Genomic DNA, 19969 nt, shown 5'->3' on the forward strand with positions numbered 1-19969 from the left:
CCTCTTATTCTCCCCCCCCCCCCCCATCGGTCTCTCCCTCTCTCTCACTCAGACTCTCGAGCGCCGGCCCCAGGATGACAATCATATCCCAGGCGCGACGATCTCTTCCAACTTTCCTCCCCTGCTAAGTCGGGGAGGCGGAGCGGCGGTTCCGACACAAGCGGGTCCTGATGGCCGGTCCGCCGTTCCGAAGCACAAAGGGAACGAGGCAGCGGACCGCGCGCCAGCGAACGCTTTTTCTACGCCACAGTAAATCGCGGAGTTAGCGGGTTTCTTGTTCGCGAGGAGGCTGGGCTCCAAAGCGGATCGCCGTCCACCCTCCCCTGGCTTCTCCCCCTAGTTAAAGGACCAACGAGAGAGCTGGAGACCAGGAATGAAGGCCCCTGAATGAAGGGAGAGTCGGATGGATGCCAGCGTTCAGGGCGCTGGGAGGCCGGGGTGACTGTCCTTCTCCGCCAGCAGCAGCAGGTGGGCGAGAGACAGGCCTTGGACATCTGCACGTCTCCGGTTCAGCCTCCCTTCCACCAACTCCCCGCCAGACGGCGAGGGAGGAGACACGGGACCCAGTACTACGGGGGGAGCCTTTTCTCTAGAGAGGTTGTGGGCAAGAGCTGCCAGACGGCGGAGAAGCAGCTACACCGGAGGACTCCATTACGCCCTCTCCCGCAATGGCTCGCTGCCCCTTTCTTGGGGCTTTGCATCACCGGCAGCTCTCCCCGCCAGGCCGGCGGTGACTGCGGTGGAGAGTGCGGGTCCTCTTCCCGTTCGCACGCACTCTCGCTCGCACCCGCCCACGCTCCACCGCTAGCTGTCGGCGGAGGAGTAACCAACCCAACCACTGTTTGTTCAGCGAGGCGCTGGCAAGGCAAACACAACTGAGTCACAGGCCGAGCCCTTGCCCACGAAGGCCACACAGAATACAAAACAGACCTTTTGCCTGTCTCTACACCCAGCGCCGCCGCAAGCCACAGAAGCACTCGAACTCTGGGACAGACAGGGGCGCTGGTGAACCAGGACAGGGGCTGGCACAGTGTTGAGCACTACAGTAGACCAGGGACTTTGTCGCTTTTTAATGCAGTCACAACGGAAGCCGAAGTATGCCTAGACACAAAGTTTGTCTCAATGACTCTGACAGTCGAGATACACTTTTATTTCCTAAGTTCTAGCAGGGTCTGGCACACAAGCCCGCTCTCCACACCCGCACTCTGCAGCGCGACTTCACGCACGCGCGCAGACTCCTCCCCATCAGTTCTCCCAGGCTCCGCCCCTCAGGCGGATATTCTCCTACAACTTCTGAAATCGCCCGGCCCCATCCCTCCCTGCCTTCACCTCTAATTGGACGCTGGCCTCTATAGGCTCCGCCCCTCAGCGACGTGAGCCCGCTTCCCTCAGAGTCTAGGCGCCGAGGGGGCGGGGCGGGGCGGGGCGTCGTAGCCCTATTGTCATGGAGACGGGAAGCCGGCGGTGGCTGTGGAGGGCACAGCCCAGCTAAGGTGGCAGCGAACCGGCCGCGACTGAGGCGAGGCCGAGCAGCCCCGAGCGCGCGGAGCCGACCGCTGGCGGCCTCTCAGGCAGCCAAGGGGGCAATGTCCTCCGGGGCTCGGGCTAGGCCGGGGTGATCGCGGGGAGTGCCCAGGAGCGTCCCCGCCCTGCTCGCGTCGCTCCCGCTCTGGCGGCCCTTCAGCTCCACAGCGCCCGCCCCCGGCTCCGCCCGCCGCCGCTGCCGCCGCAGCCCCTCGCGCTAACGGTCGGTAGCGGCCCGCGCGCGCCGCCCGCCGGGGGCTCGCGCCAGCCACGAGGGAGCGTCCGCGGCTCACGCTCCCGCGCCGCGGAGGAGAGGTGAGCCCCGCGTCCACCCTGCCACCGCGTACCCTCCGCGTCTCGGCCGGGCTTCCTGCCTCTCGAGCCGCGTCCACGTCCGCCCGTGGACGGGATGGACGCGGTGGTGCCCTGCGCCCCTCCGGGCTCTCGGTAGGCATGGGCCGGTGAACGTTGGGCGGGATTCTCGTGGTGTGACGGTCCCCCCAGCGGGCGGGCGTGGGCGTGGTCCCCTCCATCCACGCGCGGCAGCTTCACCCTCTCGGCTCTGGTCCAGGATGCTGATCTCGGAAATGGAGCCCTGGAGGTTTGTGCCACCGAGAATCTGAGTCTGTCAACACAGACATCCTCATTACATCATCCTGCCACTCTGGGCAACCCCCTACCCCCCCCCCCCAAAAACACACACACACACACACCATATTTACAACTCCTTCCCGCGCCTCCACCCCCCGGTTTTCTAATACTGTCTTCTTTTTGGTGTCAAAGACTTGGAGAGAATCCTGAAAGATATTGAAGCATTTAGAATTTATGGTTCTGTTGCTGTGGTTGTCACCTCCGCTCTGCGTCAAATTTGAGACTCATTTCTTAAGGATGTCTCTATTTTCTGCTTTATTTGCACATTGATAGCTCTGCTGCTCGGCTGGCCACCGCCGCCCGGCGTCTGAGATAGACTCGTGTTAATATGCGAGAGGGAAGAGCTGATTATTAGCAGGCAGGCGGGTAGCATCTGGCGTGTTTTCTCCGTTTTCATGTGAAAGCTTTCCGTTTTTGCTGGTAAACCCGAGGTTTTAACTTTTAGCCTTGGATGCGTTCCTTTCTCTCCCCTCCCTCTTTTTCCCCCTTTATTCATCAGCTTTCCAGTTTGGGACCTGCTTACTTTTAGCAGTAGTTTAACTCATCTCCTGTCACTGAAGCTTTCTCCCCCCCTCCCCGCCCCCCCACCCGCCGGCAGGCAGGAACTAACTCCCTCTGGTTCCAGGTTACTAAGACGACTCTTTCTTTTCCGCTTACAAGTGCATTTGTATCTTTCTGAACATTTGCACTTAGGTTAGGGCTAGGCATGCCTTGATCTTAATGAAAGACTTTAAAACATTCTAATTTTAAAACTTCCTAAGGGTTTATTGGTTTGTCATGTCTGCACGGATCCTGTTACGCATTACTCTTAAAATTTAGAGCTTTAAAATAACAACACAATTGTATTGCTAAGACATGGTGTGGAGCTTGCTCTTAGAGTTTTGGCTGTACAGTTGTCATTGTTTAAATCAAGTGCAAAAGAGGTTATTCCTGTTTATTTAGCGTAATAACTTTTTACAGTAAAAACTTTAAAGACTTATAAAAGTAGATCTGCTGTATTTTAAAGATCTCATCATTCTTGTGGGAGAGACACAACACTGAGGCTAGGAAAGGCAACAGATTGCTTCTGTCATATCGCTTTGCTGTTTTGGAGTGTACTTAAAGGATTATGATTGATAAGGCTGTCTTGCCAGAGAATGTTGACACAGGTGTGCATCGTTATCTTAATTAAGATCCTGAGAAAATGTTGTCTATAAAATGGTGACATAAGAAAGGCGGCATATTTTTGTACAGTTTTGCTTCTGGAGAATTTAATTGCACTAGAAATCTGTCTTTGAGTTCCAGATTTTGTGAGCACTTTGGCAGTAGAAGTTTGAGAGAAATGATAGTTCAATGTAAGTGTTCTGGCATGTATTGATACTACTTGTGGCTTTTTTGGCAATGCCTCTGTCTGCTTTCTTTGTGCTCCATCTTTGTGGAATAATGGTTTCTGATTTAGAAAGGAAAGCATGAATAACCTAGTATGTTATTAAGCAAACGTTTATTAGTATTCAGAAAAAAATATGTAGAGGAAGACATGTTTAATGTGCAGAAACAGGAATGTAATGAAAAAGTAAATATATAAGAAATTTATGTCCCTTCATTTTTTTAAAAAAGTCTCTTAGGATGTCTTCATGATCTAAAACATTTTCTTTTTTCTTCTCAAGTACTTAGCTACATTGTTTATGGAATGCCTTGTTTTATTTCCAGACACAGAAGAAAACTGTTTTATTTCTTCCAAAATGTGTTTCTGTAAATTCGAATTGATGAGCAAGTGAAGACAGTGCATTTAGACTCTGATTAGTTTAAGGATCTGAATCATAACCTAGATGACCACTAAAATAATATTACCATCCTTTACTTCAGATCTCTGAATGCCAAAACAATAGCAAGACGTATGCTGTTGATTATATTACCCCTTGGCTTACCCAGCACCTAATACCCTTCAACATAAGTATTGCATTAAGATTTCCCCCCCTCTCTTTGTAGCTCATGATTTCCTGGAAGCTGGCTGTCCATCAGTGTGTATGTAAGATGTGTGAGTGTTTTTCTTTAATATTAAAACTCATTGTAGAAAAAGGAAATGAAAGTGGAGGAGGCCATAGGCATTATGATAGGAGAGGCCAGGTATGGAGTCACAGCTTACTCGTGACTCCAGGAATAATTAGCTGCCTGGCATTATATGGGAAACTAAAATCAAAGAATGATTTATTTAGACTTGTTTGCTGAAACGAAAACAGGAGCATTACTTTTGAGATAATTGCTTTAGTTATCCCCCAACTCCCCCATCAAAATTTTTTTTTCTGGCAGCCAGTATCAGCATCCCAGTGTTATTATCCATCTATTATTTTCAAGTATGATATGCTATGTTAAAAGAGATGAAACTGGAATATGAGCTAATTACCTGTCATCTGGTCTAATAAATAATACCAAGTAATAATGTATTAATATGTAATTATATATTTTTACAGTATAGAAATCTTGGGGAAATTTTCAGTGTTTTTCAGTTGATAATGTGCAAGTAAATGAGATCATGTGATCCTGAGTGAATTAAACATGTTTTTTAAAACAGATTATGAAAACAGTATCGTATTTTGGAATAACGTTTTCACTCTGAGATAGCAGAGCTTGTTTTGTGTGGTAGTACCTCAATATCTTTACATATTTCCCTTCAGTGTCTACATTGTGTTGACTCCTGTAGTTTTAACATCTTTTTGGTATAAATGTTAGCTGTTTTTATAGAGAATAATTGTCCTTAATAGAATAGCAGCTGATACAACTCTGAAAAGATGTAAAACCTTGGAATTATTATTATTTTTGTTTGGTAATGACTCTGGTTTGCTTTCATAGCACTATGGAGTATAGTACTCATGACTTAACTTCTGCATAAATGCGTAGTATTTTTATAGCTGAAGTATACCTAAGTACCAATTTAGGGTGGTAAATTAACTTAGATGCTTCAAAATTGAAAACCAGTATATACAAATGTAGTTAAAATTTAAATCTTTATTAGTGAGGATGCACGTAACATTTGTTCAGGAAAAGAGAATGTAATTTTCTCCTGCAGTTATCTTTTATGAAATCCATTTTTCTAGCCTTTTCTCAGGTTAATGATATTCCACACCTTGATACAGTCTTTACTTGTTTATTTGCAGTAATATAAAGTGATACCTTGGAGAAAATTAGATTAGATATTCATATCTAATATCTCAGAAGTATTTAACCAGACTTCTATATTTCCTTAAACAGAATCATTTTTATTTTCTGTGCAGGTTATGAGTATGATGCTTCCATAATACATTTGGATGTTTTCAGCTAAGTTCACATCTGAACTATGGGGTTCCTCCAAGTGTTGACTGAAATTTGTCCTTGAGCATCCCCTCGCTCATCTGTAAGTGAGTGTCTGCACAGTTGTGCTTGTATATTTGGGAGTAAACCCAAAATAGCATCAGTGTTTGTTTTACCAAAGTATTTATATTGGTAATAGGGACGGTCTCAGTACAGAATGGAAAGAAGGTCACTTGAGGTCTTTGCTACAATTTTACCAATGTATTAATAAGTAGGAGCATTTTGCTTCATGGAAATGTACTGAATGATTTATTTTTTAATGGTATCTTTGGATAGTGAAATTTATGAACTCAGTGCTTTTCATAAAAATCAAGACTAAGGTTATGATGTGTTATAAAGATAGAATTATTATTTGAAGGAAATATTTATATCAAATCCAGCTTTTTATTATTTTCATTACCCCAATTCTTTTTAGAATAAATATAATGGGGTATCAGTTCTAGTCATAGGTACTAAACTCTCTAAATGACAAAGGACATACAGGTGTGCACAAAACTTGTCCCTTCTCATCAGAATAGGAGCTGCTGAACACAAGCAGATGAGAAAAGCCATAAGAAAAAAAATTGTGCAGAATATTTGTGTTGTCTAGTGGGGAGAGCAAAATACTGGATTCAGCGATAGAGAATATTTTCTTAAGTAAAAAAGATGGTTAGAGGACCAAAAAAAAAAAAGCTAATTCTACAGAAGGCAACTCGAGTACAGTCTGCTATAGAATCAGTGCTTCTCTGTGAATACTTTCAAAGGCATTAAAGTGATTCTCAATATTAAATGAAGTAATATCTAATTGTTTTTAAATAGCACCTTTGTGTTCTTCTGTAACTGATTGAGCCTTATAGGTTTTCATTTATGACCAAGAACTGAAGTATTATAGTGACTTAGAAAACACAGATACAAAGCAATGTTATACAGTGAACAATCTGATTCCTCTTTGTTTGTCTTTAAGCTTAGTTTTTGGTTTTGTTTTTTTAACCACTTATAAACTTGTTGAATTTAAAAGACAGAGGATTAGATTTTTTTTTTCCTTCCTAAGAATGAATATAGGAAAATCGAAACATATAGGCAAATTGGTTGGATTTTATATCTGTTATTCAACAAAATTTATTAAGATTCATATTTATTACTTATATATTAATGGCATTTAAATATATTAAAACTAATTCTCATTTTATATAAAATAGGTGTGTGAAAGGGAGTTCCCTACTTTTGAAAAGATGAAGAAAGCATGTCCTTTCCAACAATAATAGATTATGGTTGATGAATTGAGAAGGTTATACTAAATGTTCTCTGGTGGAAATGGTTCAGGTATGCTTTTTGAGAAATATATCATTCAGGAATAAAATCAATTGAAGTATAGGCAATTAAATTGTAATTCAGTGAAGGAAGGAAGTGGTAGGAAAGATGAAGCTAACTCTTGCTGTTTTTCTCTTTAAGAATCTACTGTCCATAATGGAGCCACTGTACTGGCTTTTGGAAGGAGGAGATTCTGAAGATAGGGAGGTAATATTATCTCTTTTAAGAAAATACTTTTCTCTGTAATCCTGCGCCTTTATTACATATAAGAACTTTATCTAGGAGGCAGCGGTTTCTTTAAATTTGGGGTATGGAAACAATCTGATTTTTCTCTGCTGAGTTTTTGAACTGCTGTGTTGGGAGGGCTGATAAATCACAGCTAGGCCTACTCAGCACCCTTAAAATAGCTTCTTGCTGAGAATTAGCGCTGTGATGGTGGCCTACCCATCCCAGGAGGTGTCATTGTAGTGTGTGGTTGATGTGCACGCATTGAGCAGTTGCTTAGCTGTCCTCATTGACCTCCCTGGCTTTGTTGCCCTCTCTGGGGGCACATGCTGTCTGCAGGGCAGTTTACTGTCAGCCACCACCCAGCTCAGAGTGGGAGACTCGCTGGTTGACAACTGGTTCCAGAGCTCTGACAAGGCGCTCTCCAGGCCCAGCCGGGCCGTGCAGCGCGTGGGAGGCCGGGCGCTCTGCCGCTCGGGTCCCTTCCCTAGCTGTCAGCTTTAGGTCCTTCCCATTTTCTGTGTAATCCTGGGCTGTGGGTAATACTTTCCCTTTCCTCTCACTAGGTTGGCTTGCTGCTTTCTGCAGCTGTTGCAGGGATTCCCATGGAATGGAGGACTCTGTTTTATTCTGGATGAGATCTCTGAGCATTTCTCCGCATGCTTGTTCAGTGTCAAAAACCTAATGTTGGTGTCCAAGAGTGAATCTACGATTCTTGAACAACAAAAATCAAAAATTAGAAAATTTGTATCAAAAAGAAAAGCTTCCATCTTTTCAGGCTCTGCTGCTGCCTTGACTGTGCAAGTTAAATTAAAAACAGTCAAATCCTTTTATAAAATATCAGTCTATCATTCAATCATTCTATTTCGAAGAATGTTTATAAAGGCTTAAATTGTGTTATGGTATTTATGTAATTTTTTTTCCTTTTTAAGAAAAATGATATACTTTTCTAGTCAAAAACATCTACTCCCCAAACTATATAGAAGGATGTTAATGGAATAATGAAGGACTTTATGATGTCTAATTATATAATTGGGAAATGGGTAAGCAACAGTAGTAGTAGCTAAAATCAGTTTCTTCTATTAAACAGCTAGTATAGAGTTAAAAACAAAAAACTTCAAGAAGACTCTGTAATCTTTAAATCAAATGACACTTTTGGTTAACATAATAGGAAGAAGAAGCATACCAATCTCAGATTCTTTTATTCTGGCCTAGGTAGAGGTTGGAAGCAGCTGAAGAGCTGTTAACATGTGGCCTGGAAAAAAATTATCTAAAAGTGATTACTTGGAAGGCAGTTTACATTTGCAGAACAATTCAATATTATGACCTTGACCAACTTTTACACTTCATATTACTTGGGTTATTACTCCAGCTTTTAAAATATCAGTCTATGGTATAGCTTGTGTATGGAATACAAGGGTATTTTTGAATTGACTAAGTCTTGCTCGTCATTCTAAATTGTGCTTCAGTATTACAAAGTTGAAATGTAATATTTATTAATAGAAGGAAAATATAAAATTTAATATCTGGGCAACTGAGACCTTTAAACCTATTTTAAAAGTATAATCTTGACATCTATGACACTATTTTTTTGTCTTTGAAATATAGATAGAATAATGGATTATTCTAAAATTCAAATGTTTTATTTATTAATTCCAAGTTTTGTTCTCTATAATGGACTTTTAAAATAAAAGGAATATGTGCTTTAGTCATGGACTAATTTATTAAGCATTAGTACACAGAGACTCAGCCTTGATTAATTTAAAACTGTGAAAGGGGGCAGGTAAAACTGTTTTCAGCTGAAATTTCCTAATGCAGCAACCATTTAAATTAAATGTTTGTTAACATAATAGTGATGGCATTTTCTCCTCCTCCTCCTTGTGGTTTTGTCCAACTAGATGTTACAGTGGCAGTTGCGCTGACTGTTAAGTGTTTAAATGATGACACCATTATGTGAAGTGATTTTGAAATGAGAGATTCCAGCCAAGAATTACATCTGCTCCCATCTCCTTCAAATCATACTCTCTGGCAGTGCAGATTATGATTGATTTGTTTGTGACAGATTGCAGGAAACAGTCATTGATTTTTCAATATTTTACCTTAAAATTATTTACAGTTGTAACCATGGGGAGGTATTTCCATGGGCTGTCAGCCCCTGAAAGACTAGGATAATATTCCCTGCTCTCTGACAAGACAAATTACCTGTAATGAGTGCAGTAGCTGAAGGGTATACTTTTATTTTAAAATATGTCAATAACCCCAGTGACTAAACGAATATTGATTTAGCATAATGAAGCCTGAGTAATGTGAAAATGAGCTTTTTCAAGGAGCATGGTAAAGACTTTCTTTTTAGCTGGTTGTGAGAAGCTTTTCATTCTTTTCAACTAGTGGAGATAAGGAGTTTTATATGCAAACCATCAGAATGATAGTGTTATTTGTGATAACCAGGGTCCAAATATTCTGCCCTTGCTTTTATCGATTCTTTTTCAAATCTTATTTGGAGTCTTACATTTAGTCATAGAATAGACACTGGTTTACTTGCTGTTACCTTTAGCCAACTTAATATATTTACCATTTCAGCATCTTTTGCATTAGAACCTCTGGTATTGAATATTAACATATAAGTCTATATCCAGTCATTTGTAGATGACATAATAATTATGTTAAGACATTTCAAATGGGTCTATTGTAGTATTTAATGTGCTGTATTTTATGGTAGAATAATTTCCAGTCCCTGGACATCAGATTGCTTTCACTGGGAATGAAGATTAATTTACTTAAGTCCTGATATTTTAGGCAGCAGTGCATGCTTCCATTTTGGTTAGACTTTCCCCTCCTTTCCAAATGTAATTCTCAACTTTTTAATGGATTAAGGCCCTAAAATATAAGGCCCTTCAAACAAGAATGATAGTAAAGTAGTATATAGCTTTGTTTTATAGTTCATTGAGGAGCCTGAAGATCTTATGCCTAAACTGGTATAACCTAACATATTTTATGATAACTAATAGTAATGAAATTTTATTGAAAGCAATAGGTAAAGTCCCTTTAGAAATTAATGAGTTTTGATTTAAAGAAAATTCAGATGACTCTTTGTGAGTGCTAGTTCTTTTGCAGCACTGCTTCGGAAATGTTGCAATAAAATGAAAAATACAAACAGGTCTTTTAATGGAAAATAGGATAGACTCTAGAACAAAAATTATCATTTTGGTTTTTTTTTTCCCCAGGAATTTGCCTGAGGGTGTGACAGATGATTTCTGTTACTCGTCCTAGTTGTGTCCTGCAATAAACTGGATACTTTATAAAAAAATACTGGTCCCTTGGTTTCAAATGCTATAAGATTTTAGTTCTCCATTATCCTCTCCTCCAAATTCTTTCCCTTTTTTTATAAAGGACCTTTGAAAATAGAAATATAAAGCTTGCACCATCATCATATGTGAAACTGACAGCCCAAATTCTTCAATCATTAATTTGGTTTATAGTTTTCCAAGTTGATCTCATATCCTAAGAACTTACCTATGGATAAGACTTATCTACAGAGTATACCCTCCAGAAAAAAATAAATATAGATCTTTCTCCTCAGTAATTTAAAAAAATAAAGCATATTTTCTTGAGACAAATCTGTGTTAAGGAAAACATCTATGTTATTGTTTAGTTTATTTTGGAGTAAAATAATAAATATATATGGTAAGCACCTCCTGACCCCATCATGTAGTTTAAACCTGGCTATTCATTTTATAATACATGTGCAGAACTATTTATGTGAGTAAAATTTAATAGGTACATAGATAAAACAAAGCTTTTTCTGGGGAAATTATTCTCTTTTGGATACTCTGCCCTTTTCCATTTCTTTTCTCCCCTTGAAAAAAACTATCCTGCCCTTGTTCTCCTTTAGGGAAAAACTATTTAGATAAAGTGTTTTTAAATCATGCAAGTCATTGCCTGGGGTTGGTTAAAACATTTATTTTTTTCGAAAAGGAGAAAATGCCCCGTTTGAAAAACCTTTCTTGCATTTGTATCTATTAAGATAAACAGTTTACTTTGATACGGTACATACCAATCTACTTAGTTAATTTTTTTCCAGAATTCATTTTACTCTGTTTGGTCTGACCCTCTATGATAACTTAATATAGGAACAAATTAGCATATAATTCTATTTTCCATGTGACCTCAACCAGTTGCAGAATTGTACCACCACTTTTGAGGGGGGCAATTTGATATTTTATGTAGACTCTAGAATTAAGCATTTGCAAATGTTCACTGCATCCTGGTTCATGTGTTATCAAAAATGTTTAAAAGTAAGCAGTTAGAGGAAATCCTCACCCCTATTACTAAGGTATTACAATGCCTCCAAAAGGTAGCATTTTTAATTAGTGTACATGATTGATTAGTGATTTGTCTTCTCCCAAGCATAAAGCAGCTGGGCAAAATTAAGTGAGGTTGGTGAACTATAAGAAGATATTAGGGGTTGATGGTAACAGTGATCATGACAACTAAATCTTTTTTTTTTTTCCCCCTTTTAGATTCAGCAATCAGTCTTTGAAATTTCCTGTGGTCTATTCAATCTAGATGCAAAGGACATGGAAAAATCAAGTGCTCAAGTGGTTTAAATATGTTTTGGATATTCTTACTTATAGATTACAGGATTTTTCCAATTAAAATCCACAGTTGTCATGCAGAAGGAGGTTATGCCCTTCTTGATCACCAATTTTATTTGAAATGCTTAGTGTTATAGTATGTTACTGAATGCTGTTTTAATCAAAGTATAGAAAAAATAAAATCAATTTTATATGTTGACTTTTTTTCTAAAATGACTTTATTGGACTGAATGAATGTTTATACGTGAAAAAGAGGGTTCCCCCCTGAGAAAAATCACTTTCTCCATTATAGCAATTCTTCTGGCAATCTGATATCATTAGAATAGATCTAAAATTTAATGCGACCCTATTATATTTATGGAAGAAGAAAGACTTAAAAGGTATCCGTATATATAATTTTAATTCTCTATAATAGTCCCTCTGGAATGGAACATTTTCTTTTCAAAAAATCTATTAGCTCAACTCAGGTATGAGGGAAAAATCATCTCAACTGGCAGAGCATTTGTTACGTGTTTGAATATTTGGTTTATATAAAGAAGGTTGACATCCAGTCTTTCACAGAGTTCTTGTATTTGGGCAGACTGAATAATGAGGGGTTGCCTTGTCATTGGGAAATTCCTTGTTGTGGCCTTTGTGGCGGCTGAAGGAAAACGAAAGTATTCCTCTGTGGCAGGCAGGCCTCTGGCTTGTGTGGTGTGAACACTGTCAAGGACTATGTCTGACCAGAGGTAGCCCTTAGTGAGGGGACTGGAGAGATGCACAGATGCTGATGACACCTGAAGAAGTAGTGGTGAGTGACTGTTTTTGTACATGACCTAGTTTGTACTTCATCCACTTCTATAGTTTTCACAGAGTGCTATGAAAAATTCTTAAACTCAGAACTCCATACAGCAAAGTGAGTTTTTTAGGCTAGAATATTTTTTATTTTTAATTAAACTTTCTATGTTGAGATAATTACAGATTTCACATGCAGTTTTACTAAATAATGGAGAGGTCCTCTGTACCTTTAGTTAGTAAGTTTCCCCTCTGTAGGGAAAGTATCACAACCTGGACATTGGTGTCATTACAGCCCAGATATAGAACTTCCATCACCAGAAGGATTCCTCACCCTACCCTTCTGTAGTCATACATGCTTCTCTCCTGGTCCTCTTCCTTAATCTTAGCAATCACTAGGCTGTTCTCCTTTCCTATAATCTTTAATTTCTTTTCAAGGATGTTCTATAAATGGAATCATATAGTATATAACCTCTTGGGATTGACTTTTCTTACTCAGCACAATTTTCTGGAGATTCAACTTGCATTTATCTATATTCTGTTCTTTTTATGGTTGGGTAATATCCCATGGTATGGTTGCCCCAGAGTTTGTTTAACCATTTTACCAGTTGAGACTTTAGTGTTGTTTCTGGTTTTTCACTATTATGAATAAAACTGCTGTAAACATGCATGTACAGATTTTTATGTGAACATAAGTTTTCATTTTCCTGGGATAAATGCCCAGGAGTGTGATTGTGGGTCATATGATAATTACATAGAGTCTTTTTAAGACTAGAATTGATTTTGTGTGTATGGAAGGGGAGACAAAGAGAACATCTACATTTTTGTGGTATTTTTGCTTTAACTGGATTTGTCTATGATTTCAAAACATACAGACTATTTTAAATAACTTGTAGCTAGATATAAAAAAAAAAAAAACCAAAAACCATTTTTCCACAAACTAGATTTTCTTCTTATTTCTAGAGAAATACTTTGGAGAAAAGACTGACTTTTGGGGGCGGGGGAAGCAATTTCTGTGTAATGGAATAAAGGCAGACATACACTATAGAACAGGGCTGCAAAGCTGACAGGTTACTTGGGGAAGATTTCCAAGTGTTAATAGGAGACTTAACATTCAAGGGTATATTGTAATAGTTTTTCAATTTGTAGACTTTAACTTTTGTCACTACCGTGTTGCCTGCAGATTTTATTTGTAGAATAAATTCATTATCTTTACAATTTGTGTTCAGCTGTGTTGCATTTCATGCCCATCTAATTCAACTATATGCATGTAGGAAGAAAAAGAAGGAAATGAAAAACAAAAAGTATCTTTTCTAGTGCAGGCATGCTCAGCTGTGTCCGACTCTTTTGCAACCCTGTGGACTATAGCCTGCCAGGCTCCTTGATCTGTGGGATTTTCCAGGCAAGAATACTGGAGTGAGTTGCCATTTCCTTTTCCAGGGGATCTTCCTGACCCAGGGATCAAACCTGTGTCTTCTGAGTCTCCTGCATTGGCAGGTGGATATTTTACCACTAAGCCACCTGGGAAACCCATCTTTTCTAGTACCTGGCCCCTAAAATGCAGCTACTTTATATGATGCTTAGTGGAAGAATGGCTTTGTTTCCAACTCTGGTAGAAATTATGCTGGTATACTTACTGAGATGTAATGAAGCATATACAAAGCCATCTATGTTATATTTTGGGAGAAACCCTCTGAAAGAATTTTCAAGGATAATTTTATTTTGATTTTCTACCATATATTGCCTTTAGCGCTCTTACTGAAGATGTAGCCCCATTTCTTTTTAGAAAACTTTGGATGTCATTAAGGGGTTACAATAATCCTTCTAACAAAAGTCAATATTATAAATTTTTAATTTTTTCGAGTGAGGCCTTAGGGACCTACCTTAGGCCAAGCAGACCCCCAATCTTGCAGTGATTCTAAATATAACTTCATTTTTAACCCATTATGGCCATGACCACAGTGATATAAATTACATAAGACAATAAAATAGCCCTTGCCCTTGAAAATGACCTGGACAAAAGATATTGTGGACACATGGAATCTATGAATACCAGTGGTCACTCGTCATGAAGCAGCAAGGGAAGCATCTTTGTCTAGCACTTTAGGCACTGGGACCCCTAATGATAAAGACCAGCAACACAGACCCTGAGCTCTTGGAGTGGCTCTCTTGATTCTTAGACTAGCGGATGGGGACAGGGGAGAAGTAGAAAGAAACGGAGATAGAGACCAGCATGATTATGTGTTATTAGAAATCCAGAACCTTCAGAATTTAGGAAAGAGACTAGGAAAGCTGAAGCTGCTGGAACAGGCCTCACAGAAAATGGTGGGCTTCAACTGGGATGGAGCATATACATGATATGGGGAAAAAAAGACATTAGGAAGAGAAAGAAACGAGCTGCAGTGCATTTCGTTGCAAGTGGGGTGCAGTCTGGTCTGGCTAGAATTTCCCGTGACATTAAAATGGTTTGTGACTGCCCCAAAGTATACTTAATAGCTTCCTATGTTTTAGGAACTCACCAGAAATATGGCAGGCTTTCTTTAAGAGTAATATTTGAATTATGTGCGTTTGAGAGAAAAAACAAGTGAATACTCTTCCTCCTAAAACCAGGGCTTGGGAGTATGTTTTTGTTATGAAGCTCAGTTCATGAAAACCAAAATATTTTCTTCCCTTTATATTTGATAAGGGATAAAATATTTTGTAGCTTTCTAACGTCTTAAATGCATAACCTTTAAGACTATATAATACTTTGAAATGTTTTATTTATTTTAGGTTTAAAATAAAAGAACTTTAAATTCTTTTAGAAGAGCTCCAAAATTAAAACTGCAAGATCACATGTAGATAAAAGTTACATAAAGAACATGTTTGTAAGATGGTAATAGAGCTGATGGCTTTACTAAGAAACTGTTTTGGGCACCCTAAGAAAATACAAGTATTTCTCTGCATTTTTTTCAAGCATTCAAGGTAGGAAGAGAGCTGAGAGTCTTTTCTAAATATGCATCCAATTTTAGGAGGCTAAACCAGGAGTCTCTAATATGACTGAGGCCCTTTATGTCAGGAACTTGGAAAAAGGAAGCCACCTAAGGGACCATTAGAGTTCTTTAAGTTTATATAAATCATAGATTTGATCAAAGTGGTTATAAAAGACATCCAAATTAAGACACTCAGGGCTTTACATATAATAATATAAATTCCAGTACCCTCAACTGTATACCATTGCCAACAAGGACACCAAGATGAATTGGGTCTTATGAAAGTGCTACATGAGGTGGGCGAATTAAAAGCTCCAAATATACATAATGACCCAGCATTGTGGAATCATCTTGTAATACTGTTTATCTAGCAGTTTAAGAAAAAAAAAAAGAAGAGAAACAGAAAATGGTGCTATTTTAGATAGTTTAAAATTTTTTTTTACAAATACTGCAAATCATAGGTTGGTTACCACTAGACTTCCTGACTCTGCTGTGATTGCTATATTCTCTGTATATTCTTTTAAAATACCGAGCACTTTATAATTTTGTCTATAATTGTTTATGTATATTTTATCCACAAAGTGTTTCTAGAACAACTTACATTGCTAAATTACCTTAGCCTACCTGCCATCTTTAAGCTTTATGTATGAATATACTGAAGTGTCAATTGCAAGACACATTAGCAGGCTATTTAATTTTTCTTTCCAGAAGTCTTTTTATTCAAAACACCTTTCAAATTCAATGCATAAAAATAGCAGGCAGCTCCCACTTGCAGGCTTTTGAAGCTGGAGAAGACGTGTTTTTCACATGAAGAAGCTGAGTCCTGGGAAGATGAAATGCCTCAATGGTAATAAGGATCTTTTGACTCCAAAGCAGATGCTGCCAACTTGAAGATGCTTGTCCCCAGTTCTGGAAATTCAGTCTTCAGATGCTTGTATCACAACCCTATTCTTCATAATATTTTGTTTTACAGACGTCAAAAATAAATGTCTAACTCACCATCTGTACGTGCCATCCAAAGGTTTTGGCACTCAGTATGGGTACAAGTAACAAGGTAGAGCATGTTAATCTCAGAACTGGATTTTAACCAAAAGAATGTTCCATGTATTCATTACTATTTATGCATACCTGCTGGGTTTTAACATTGTGATAAATTCAGGGAATCAAATCTGAATACATGTTCCCTGCATTCAACAAAGTGGGCATTGGACTCAGGCCTAGAGTTGAAACGGTGAGCAGCATGCAGTGTTTGTCTTTGTGGAGCTTGGAGCTTAGCATCTGCCATGGCTACAGAGGCATAAACAGACCATTTCAGCTCAGCACGGTGAGTCCTGAAGGAAGGGGAAGCCTGGTGCCTTTGGGAGTCAGTGAGGAGCTCGAAGGAAGCAGGAGATATGTGTGCAGAGATGGAAAAGAAATGAGAGTAAGCAGGGGCCAGGCTGGAACAGCAGTTTATATGCCAGAGAGAGCAGCTTGGACTTCATCTTCCTTTCACCAGATCAGCTCTGCATTATGGAGGTAAAACTTTCAGTGGTGATATGGGGAGTCCATTGGAGACCAGCAAGACTGGATGATAAGAGACTCTTTCAGTGGTTTTTGCAAGTAGTTGTCCAGGAGTGAGATCAGTTGCAGGAGCTGAGAAAGTGGCCAGGGGAAGGAGGGATGTCAGTGGATTGATGTGAGATGTTAAGATGCTAGAAATAAAAGGACATGTGACTGAAGGGTTACAAATGCAGGCAAAGGAAGAGCATGTCAGTAAGGATGTCCTGAAGGCTGCAGCAGTTAGGTTGTGGTGGTGGTGGTTCAAGACAGGGAACCTAAGAGAAGAAGGTCTAATGGAGAAAAGACAGTGTGGGCAGATCAGTTGGTTTTGAGGTACTGGTAGAATATCGAGGGGGGTTGGAACTCACAATCTTGAAGCAGTCAAAGAACACGATCTATTTCATATCAGTCCATTTTCTTTTCTCTGAAAGGCAGGTTTCTTAAAAAAAAAAGTGTTCTCTTTCATTATTAAATGTTTTTTCCTCGTGTGATACAGCTGTAATGATCCCATGGAAAGCAAGTCTGAGATGAACTGTTCAATATTACTGGGCAACATTTGTTTAAAAAAAAAAAAAAGATGTAGTTCGGAAGTATATAAAGAAAGGAAAGTGAAAGACTGTTCCTGGCGATAGCTGTCCCCTAAACAGCTCAATGGATTAAGTACACTAAATTTCAATTGTGCAGAGGGATTTAAAGATAGAGAGGGAGGGGCAAAACACTTCCAGGAAAAAAGGACTGGAGAATAGTTTTGTTTTTAGAAGCTTGGCGAGTTTGGATTACAATATATGCTTAAGTGATTAGTAAGTAATATTATCTGGATCATATTACTTTCAACATTCACCCACAAGCCCTTACTTAGCATGTACTGGGTATTGGGTACAGGGTACTGGACAGTGCTGGCCATTGAGTAGGGACCACACTGGGCAAGATCCTTCCCTCACAGTTTGTAGTCTAGCTGGAGGACTATAAATTCTGAAGGTAGCTCTCTATGATATTTCTGTCTGTATCTGTTTACTATCATTGACATACATTGGGAGGACAACTTACGACTCTCAGATCCCATAGAAATGAACATCTATTCCTCCAGAGGGCACTGCGATGTTCACAGCAGGAAGAAAAAGAAAGGATTCAGGCTGCCTTGACTTTCTTCTACCTGTTGAGGTGGGGCTGGTGGAATTGTTATTCGAAGCAGGGGACTGGAACATATGTGGATAGTAGCTCCTAGATATTCTTGAGTGGCTGAGAAAGAGTTGTGACTTGTTTGCTTACCAGGGTCCACATTCCCCTCCAGAGTAGTACACTTGTTACAGTTGATGAACCTGTATTGACACCATCACCCATTGTCCATAGTTTACATTAAGGTTCACTGTTGATGTTTTACATTCTGTGGATCTGGACAAATGTGTAATGATGTGGATTCACCATTAAAGTATCATACAGAATAGTTTCACTGCCCTAGGAATCCTCTGTGCTTTGCCTGTTACTCATTTCCTCTCCACCAACCCCTGACAGCCACTGATCTTTTTAGTGTCTTCATAGTTGTGCCTTTTCTATAATGTTATACTGTTAGAATCATCAAGTATTTAGACTTTTCAGATTGGCTTCTTTCAGTTAATAATATGCACTTAAGGTTTCTCTTTGTTTTATTATGGCTTTACAACTCATTTCTATTTAGTGCTGAATAATATTTCATTTTCTGTATGTACCAGAGTTTATCCATTTACCTAATGAAGTACATTTTGGTTGCTTCCAAGTTTTGGCAATTATGAATAAAGGAGCTGTAAACATCTGTGTGTAGGTTTTTATATGGATATAAATGTTTAACTCTTTTGGGTAAATACCATAGAGTGCTATTGTTGGACCATATGTAAGAGTATTTAGATATATAAGAAGCTGCCAAACTGTCTTATAAAAGTGGCTGTATTGTTTTGCATTCTTACCAGCAGTGAATGAGATTAGGTCTCTGATTTAATGAGCCTATGCCTCTTGCCTGAACTTCACAATCCTTCTTAGTCTTCCTCCTCATTAGCTAGGACAGGGTGACTAGGGTGGGCTGGAGTTACATATTTCCCTTCTTCCCTGTGGAAGGCTCGAGCTCACTGGAAATGAGTGTTTGTTTTCCCTCAGGTCAGTTAGGCTCTGGTAATACCCTAGCAGGTTAGGCTCTATTAAAATAGTTTCCCCTGAGGACAGATCTTGTTAAGATGAGAGTTCTGGAACATTTTAAAATAATTCCTTTTCCCCTCCCCCTTACAGAAACTCAATGTTTTTTGTGTTTTTTGTATGTCTTTTTTTCTTTCTGGATATTCACTGTGAGAATCTGGTTGAGCTCCTGGAGGTAAAACTCATAAAAGTGTGGGGAAACTTCCTCTGATTGGGTCCCCCTGGGTCTCCCCGTTGCTTCTCAGAGTTGTCTACACTGAGCCTCTGGCATCTGGTCAATTACAATTCAGGTTCTCCTACCCCACTATTGCTCTCATGGAGGTTTCTGCTTGTGGGTTTCTGCTCTTCTAAGTTATGGTTTTCTGTATTCACCTGTCTCTCTCTCCAATTTTGGGGGCAAATGTTTGTCCTGTAACCTCACTTCTCTTATGACTCTTGCAGGATTGATGATTTTTCAGTTTGTTCAGCATTTTACTTGTTTTATATTAGAGTTGTTGACATCTAAGCTTTTTACATGTTGGACCAGAAACTGGAAGCCCACAAATACTTATCAGCCTGTGACACCAAAAAGAAAAGAAAGTGTTTTAGAAACCTAAATAGTTCTTTGAAATTGCTGTGATATCCAAGTACATAATTTTATATTTTACAAAAATATTGGTCTGCAGAAGATTAGAAAATAGGAATGAAACAAAACAACAGTAAGCAATTGGCCCTTTACTCCAGATAAGTGGAGAAGCATGGGAGTAGGAGGCAGTCAAGAAAATAATGATTGGGATGGGAATTATACCACTTTTGCAGTTGTCTAGAAGGTGCTCTGAGATCCCTGGGGAAGAAGATCAAACTGTTTGGAGTACAAAGAAAAGGGTGATTAGGGCTTTTCAGAGTGGATGTGATGGGGAGGGAACA

General features: G+C 39.5%; 1 long non-coding RNA gene across 1 annotated transcript; it reads left to right on the forward strand.

Annotated features, from left to right (window-relative positions):
* The first annotated feature begins 2035 nt into the window (after positions 1 to 2035).
* LOC122420901 lies at positions 2036 to 10706 on the forward strand. The gene is made up of 6 exons (XR_006263405.1): positions 2036 to 2125; positions 4144 to 4192; positions 5427 to 5545; positions 6681 to 6804; positions 6934 to 6999; positions 7584 to 10706. It is a non-coding gene; the product is annotated as an uncharacterized LOC122420901 (long non-coding RNA).
* The last annotated feature ends 9263 nt before the right edge of the window (positions 10707 to 19969 follow it).

The sequence above is a fragment of the Cervus canadensis genome, chromosome 18, assembly GCF_019320065.1.
Source record: "Cervus canadensis isolate Bull #8, Minnesota chromosome 18, ASM1932006v1, whole genome shotgun sequence".
Taxonomy (NCBI): Eukaryota; Metazoa; Chordata; class Mammalia; order Artiodactyla; family Cervidae; genus Cervus; species Cervus canadensis.